The following is a 7,559-nucleotide window of genomic DNA, read 5'->3' as shown; positions in this document are numbered from 1 at the left end:
TGTATCATATAATGTATGGTTTGTTTAGTAATTTCATGTGCAAATGTGCATAGGGGCCGTTAGTTGGTGAAGTTAATTTAAAACGTTTTCGTGAAGTTAATTGGGACATGAGTGTATTAAAGCCCGGATAAAAATGGTTGGGTTACATCAGACAAACAAATCATGCAAGTGACTCGCTGTGGCGAAGACCCTATGAGAGGCAAAAAGCTGAAAGTCACTTTGTGAGATTTAGGCTACAAGGTAATTTAATGCTTACTAATAGTTGGAGAGTGCAGCCGACTGATTAGAGCGTCAGCCTCACAGTTCTGAGGCCCCGGGTTCAATCCCCGGCCCCGCCTGTGTGGAGTTTGGATGTTCTCCCCGTGCCTGCGTAGGTTTTCTCCGGGCACTCCGGTTTCCTCCCACATCCCAAAAACATGCATTAATTGGAGACTCTAAAATTGCCCGTAGGTTTGACTGTGAGTGCGAATGGTTGTTTGTTTGTATGTGCCCTGCGATTGGCTGGCAACCAGTTCAGGGTGTACCCCGCCTCCTGCCCGATGACAGCTGGGATAGGCTCCAGCACGGCCGCGACCCTAGTGAGGAGAAGCGGCTCAAAAAATGGATAATAGTTGGAGAGGGGTTGATAATTGTTTATGCAGACTGCTATCCTCAAAAAGATGAATTGTATTTTAACTTTTTATGGACTATTAAATAAGCAGTTAATTTACTGTATTTTCATGCCCATAAGGCGCCCTTAAAAGTCTTACATTTTCTCCAAAATGGATGTGGCACCTTATAATGCGGTGCACCTTATGTGTGCACCGAGTAACAAAATCTGTAAATGTTGTTGTGTGACTTTAATGAGCGCTCCGCTTGACTGACTGGGAGCATTTCCTGCCGACACGCTGCTTATACAGAGGGAGGCGGACTTGACTGAGGACAGCATGCGGACGTAAAGGGGGAAGGGTGCTCGTGAGAGAGGACGCTAAAGACACGCCCCCAGTAGGTATATAGTTCCGGTATCTGCATCGGTTTGGCTAAGGACCACCGAAAATGGCACCTACGAAGAGACACGCTTACGAAGCACAGTTTACACTGCAAGCTATCAGTTACACGGGTGAACATGGGAATCGAGCAGCCGCGAGAGAATTCAAAATCAACGAATCCATGGTTCGCAAGTGGAGGAAGCAGGAAAACGAGCTTCGCCAAGTCAAGAAGACGAAACTGAGTTTCCGTGGAAACAAGGCGAGGTGGCCCGAGTTGGAAGACCAACTCGAGCAATGGATTAATGAGCAAAGAAAAGCCGGGAGAAGCGTCTCTACAGTCACCATTCGACTGAGTGCAATACCTCGCAGCCTGCCATCAGTCCGGGAGGCTTGACGAAGGAACCCAATTGCTGGACATCGGTGTAAACGGGGTTCTAAGTGAAGTTGCGAGCGGCGTGTGAGCGATGGATGACAGATGACAAACACAGCTTTACTAAGACCTGGAGACAGCACCGTGCGATTTACGCCACAGTTTGTGAATGGATTGTGGATGATTGGGCTAACATGTCTGCTTGCACTGTTGTTCGAGCTTTCTTAAAAGCCGGCATCATTTCTGAGGAGCCGCACGGCAACGAGACTGACTCCGACAATGACGAGAGGGACCCTGCCGTGTTTGATGGAGAACTTGCCCAGCTGTTCATTTCGGATACAGACGATGAGTACTTTGATGGATTCGTGGATGAGCATTTATCAAGAAATAATGTGAGTACATTGTTAAATACTTCAATAACTTATATTTAGGCAATGATGAGTGGTGATTGAAGACAGGTGCACGGCCAAGGTGAGGCTGTTTGCTGGGCAGAGGGATGGCGAGAGAGAGAGGCAAGGCTCAAAGCGCCACCTAAGCTTCAAAGGAGGAACTGCAGGGCACAGATCATGCCACCAGTACCGGCCGGAGTACTGGTGGAGATAGCTTTAAGCAGGGACACGTGGAATGTTGGGTGGATCTTGAGGGATTGTGGGAGCTTCCATTGAACTGATGTGGGATTGATGATTTTAGTAAACGGAAAGGGACCAATAAAGCGCGGAGTGTGTTTACGGGATTCTGTTTGGAGCGGGAGGTCACGGGAGGAGAGCCAAACCATCTGACGCACCTTGTACTCATGCGTGGGAAAGTGTCAAAGATCCGCCAGCTGCTTATTCCTCTCGGCAGACCAAGTCAGCCGCACTGACGTCCTTCCAAACAAACTGCACCCGTCGCAGGTGATCCCTCACCGCGGGAACCGCCACCGTATGCTCCTGTTCCTTAAACAACGGAGGTTGGAAACCATAACATGCCATGAAAGACATACCTGTGGTGGGGCCGGTGAGGGAGTTGTGGGCATAGTCAATCCACAGAAGAAAGGTGCTCCAGGAGGTGCGATTGCACTGTGCCACCAGAAGTGCTGTTGTACGAATTGGATGGTGAGGGTGATTCCGGGATGACAGGTGAGTTTTGAATTGTGGGCCCACTGAAGAATGTCAGAACGTGCCGAATTGGGCACAAACAGCCGGTCAGGAGATCCAGTCTTGGGATCCGGTTGGGTTCTCTGAGCATTTTTAACCACCTGGTCGATCTCCGAAGTGGCTGCCCCAACGGGCCCAGACGATAGCCAGCAGCTCATGATTCCCCACGTCATAATTCCTTTCGGATGGGGAAAAGCGACGGGAAAAGACGGTACAAAGATGCAACTTCTGGGACTCAGTGTGCCGCTGGAAGAGTTTGTTTGTTTTATTTCCCCCCAAAAAGTAAGAATAGCCTTTATGTTCTGTTTGGTCAGAAGTGGTTTTTGCCTTGGAACTCTGCCATTGATGCCATTTTTGCCCAGTCTCTTCATTATTGTTGAGTCATGAACACTGAACTTAACTGAGGTAACTGAGGCCTGCAGTTCTTTAGGTGTTGTCCTGGGTTCCTTTGTGGGATCTCGTTCTTTCGGTCACGACCCACAGCTCATGACCATAGGTGAGGGTAGGAACGAAGATCGACCGGTAAATTGAGAGGTTCGCCTTTCGGCTTAGCTCCTTCTTTACCACAACGGACCGATACAAAGTCCGCATCACTGCAGACGCTGCACCGATCCATCTGTCGATCTCCCATTCCATTCTTCCCTCACTCGTGAACAAGACCCCAAGATACTTGAACTCCTCCACTTGGGGCAGGATCTCATCCCCGACCTGGAGAGGGCATGCCACCCTTTTCCGACCGAGGACCATGGTCTAAGATTTGGAGGTGCTGAGGTACAAACTCGGGTATGGGAGGAGTTCGGTGAGGCCAAGTTGACCCTGACGAGGGAAATCCTGATCCAAAGAGCTGAGGAAGAGGAATTCCGACTCAGTTTCTTCATGTCTCCTCCCACCTGAAGCAAACACGGTTTGTCTGTTTCTCCATAATCCCTTTGATATTTAGGCACAACTAAATCTGAAATGATATCCTGGCATTCTCAAATTTCTGATCATAAACTATTGCTTTTCACACTTCAAAATGACAGATTTGTGTTGAAATGCAATGACATCTCCGCCAGTGAGTAAAGTCACCGTCGCAGTGAAATGGAGTGATGGTGTGAGAAAAATAGTTCCGCAGGATTGCAAGTGATTGATATAGAAATAGTTTGTATAAATGTTTTATTTGAATCAAATCATGACCTGACAAGCATTTATCAAGAGTAACAATTATTGTTTTTCCATTAATTAAGACAATTTTCCTACAAATGGGATTAAACGTATCTTTTCATTTGATCTATTTGTAATAATTTCTGTTTTAATTGGTTGATGAATTGAATATTTATACAATTAAATACATATACATTTAACAATGATTTGTTTATTTTTAATAAATAATGGTTATTTAAATTCATTTATAATAATAATTACATTTTAAAATGAGAATAGATTATCCATCCATCCATTTTCTACCCCTTATCCGGGTCGGGTCGCGGGGGCAGTAGCTTTAGCAGGGACGCCCATACTTCCCTCTCCCCAGCCACTTCATCCAGCTCTTCCGGAGGGATCCCGAGGCGTTCCCAGGCCAGCCGAAGGACGTAGTCTCTCCAGCGTGTCCTGGGTCGTCCCCGGGGTCTTCTCCCGGTGGGACGTGCCCGGAACACCTCACCGGGGAGGCGTCCGGGAGGCATCCGAATCAGATGCCCCAGCCACCTCATCTGGCTCCTCTCAATGCGGAGGAGCAGCGGCTCTACTCTGAGATCCTCCCGGATGACCGAGCTTCTCACCCTATCTCTAAGGGAGAGCCCGGACACCCTGCGGAGGTAACTCATTTCGGCCGCTTGTATCCGGGATCTCAATCTTTCGGTCACGACCCACAGCTCATGACCATAGGTGAGGGTAGGAACGAAGATCGACCGGTAAATTGAGAGCTTCGCCTTTCGGCTTAGCTCCTTCTTTACCACAACGGACCGATACAAAGTCCGCATCACTGCAGACGCTGCACCGATCCGTCTGTCGATCTCCCGTTCCATTCTTCCCTCACTCGTGAACAAGACCCCAAGATACTTGAACTCCTCCACTTGGGGCAGGATCTCATCCCCGACCTGGAGAGGGCATGCCACCCTTTTCCGACTGAGGACCATGGTCTCAGATTTGGAGGTGCTGATTCTCATCCCAGCCGCTTCACACTCGGCTGCGAACTGCTCCAGTGAGAGTTGGAGCTCACGGTTTGATGAAGCCAACAGAACCACATCATCAGCAAAAAGCAGAGATGCAATACTGAGGCCACCAAACCGGACCCCCTCTACGCCTTGGCTGCGCCTAGAAATTCTGTCCATAAAAGTTATGAACAGAATCGGCGACAAAGGGCAGCCTTGGCGGAGTCCCCATACTCCTGAAGCACCCTGCACAGGACTCCCCGAGGGACACGGTCGAACGCCTTCTCCAATTCCACAAAACACATGTAGACTGGTTGGGCGAACTCCCATTCACCCTTGAGGACCCTGCCGAGGGTGTAGAGCTGGTCCACTGTTCCACGGCCAGGACGAAAACCACACTGCTCCTCCTGAATCTGAGATTCGACTTCCCGACGGACCCTCCTCTCCAGCACCCCTGAATAGACCTTACCAGGGAGGCTGAGCAGTGTGATCCCCCTGTAGTTGGAACACACCCTCCGGTCCCCCTTCTTAAAAAGGGGGACCACCACCCCAGTCTGCCAATCCAGAGGCACTGTCCCCGATGTCCACGCGATGTTGCAGAGGCGTGTCAACCAGGACAGCCCCACAACATCCAGAGCCTTTAGGAACTCCGGGCGAATCTCATTCCACCCCCGGGGCCCTGCCACCGAGGAGCTTTTTAACTACCTCGGTGACCTCAAACCCAGAGAGCCCGCCTCAGAGAACCCACACTATGCTTCCTCATGGGAAGGCATGTCGGTGGAATTGAGGAGGTCTTCGAAGTATTCTCCCCACCGACTCACAACGTCCCGAGTCGAGGTCAGCAGCGACCCATCCCCACTATACACAGTGTTGGTGGTGCACTGCTTTCCTCTCCTGAGACGTTGGATGGGGGACCAGAATTTCCTCGAAGCCGTCCGGAAGTCTTTCTCCATGGCCTCACCGAACTCCTCCCATACTCGAGTTTTTGCTTCAGCGACCACCAGATCTGCATTCCGCTTGGCCAGCCGGTACCCATCAGTTGCCTCAGGAGTCCCACAGGCCAAAAAGGCCCAATAGGACTCCTTCTTCAGCTTGACGGCATCCCTCACCGTTGGTGTCCACCAACGGGTTCGGGGATTGCCGCCACGACAGGCACCGACCACCTTACGGCCACAGCTCCGGTCGGCCGCCTCAGCAATTGAGGCGTGGAACATGGTCCACTCGGACTCGATGTCCACAGCCTCCCCCGGAACATGAGCAAAGTTCTGTCGGAGGTGGGAGTTGAAACTCCTTCTGACAGGGGATTCTGCCAGACGTTCCCAGCAGACCCTCACAATACGTTAGGGCCTGCCACTTCGGACCGGCATCTTCCCCCACCATCGGAGCCAACTCACCACCAGGTGGTGATCAGTTGACAGCTCCGCCCCTCTCTTCACCCGAGTGTCCAAGACATGTGGCCGCAAGTCCGATGACACGACCACAAAGTCGATCATCGAACTGCGACCTAGGGTGTCCTGGTGCCAAGTGCACGTGTGGACACCCTTATGCTTGAACATGGTGTTCGTTATGGACAATCCATGACGAGCACAGAAGTCCAATAACAGAACACCGCTCGGGTTCTAATCGGGGGGGCCGTTCCTCCCAATCACGCCCTTCCAGGTCTCACTGTCATTGCCCACGTGAGCATTGAAGTCCCCCAACAGAACAATGGAATCCCCAGCGGGAGCGCTCTCCAGCACCCCCTCCAAGGACTCCAAAAAGGGTGGGTACTCTGAACTGTTGTTTGGTGCATAGGCACAAACAACAGTCAGGACCCGTCCCCCCACCCGAAGGCGGAGGGAGGCTACCCTCTCGTCCACCGGGGTGAACCCCAACGTACAGGCGCCGAGCCGGGGGGCAATAAGTATACCCACACCTGCTCGGCGCCTCTCACCGTGGGCAACTCCAGAGTGGAAGAGAGTCCAACCCCTCTCGAGAGCACTGGTACCAGAGCCCAAGCTGTGTGTGGAGGCGAGTCCGACTATATCTAGTCGGAACTTCTCGACCTCACACACCAGCTCGGGCTCCTTCCCTGCCAGAGAGGTGACATTCCACGTCCCTAGAGCCAGCTTCTGTAGCCGGGGATCGGATCGCCAAGGTCCCCGCCTTCGGCCACCGCCCAGCTCACACTGCACCCTACCCCTATGGCCCCTCCCACAGGTGGTGAGCCCATGGGAAGGGGGACCCACGTTACCCTTTCGGGCTGTGCCCGGCCGGGCCCCATGGGTGCAGGCCCTGCCACCAGGTGCTTGCCTTCGAGCCCCACCACCAGGCCTGGCTCCAGTGGGGGGCCCCGGTGACCCGCGTCCGGGCAAGTGAAAACGAAGTCCATTGTTTGTCGTCATCATTAGGGGTCTTTGAGCCGTGCTTTGTCTGGTCCCTCACCTAGGACCTGTTTGTCATGGGTGACCCTGCCAGGGGCATAAAGCCTCAGACAACTTAGCTCCTAGGATCACTGGGACACACAAACCCCTCCACCACGACAAGGTGACTGCTCAAGGAGGGGATAAATTATTTTACTGGTAAAATAAAATAAAATAAAATAAAATACCAGTAAAAAAATAAATTATTTTACTGGTAAAATAAAACATTTTCAATTTTTATTCATTTACGTTTTATTTATAAAATCAAATCATTGGTTATTTGATTTATTGTCAGTTAAATAAATTAAATATTAGTAGCAGTAGTATTTTGTTTTAATATTTTATAGAAATTACTAAAATAATTTTACATATTTAAAACATTAAAATTTCCATAATTGCTTCCTTAATAATCATTAAAATAATTAGAGAAAATAAAATTTTGAATTGGAATTAATAATTTTATTGGTTAAAAATTGTTTGTTTATTATTTTTGTATTTTTCTTTTATTCATGTCCAATGAATAATTGTGTAATTGATTTATTGTAAATAAA

This window comes from Phycodurus eques, chromosome 5, assembly GCF_024500275.1.
Source record: "Phycodurus eques isolate BA_2022a chromosome 5, UOR_Pequ_1.1, whole genome shotgun sequence".
Classification (NCBI taxonomy): Eukaryota; Metazoa; Chordata; class Actinopteri; order Syngnathiformes; family Syngnathidae; genus Phycodurus; species Phycodurus eques.
The sequence above is the reverse complement of the archived record's forward strand: the minus strand, read 5'-3'. Positions refer to the sequence as shown.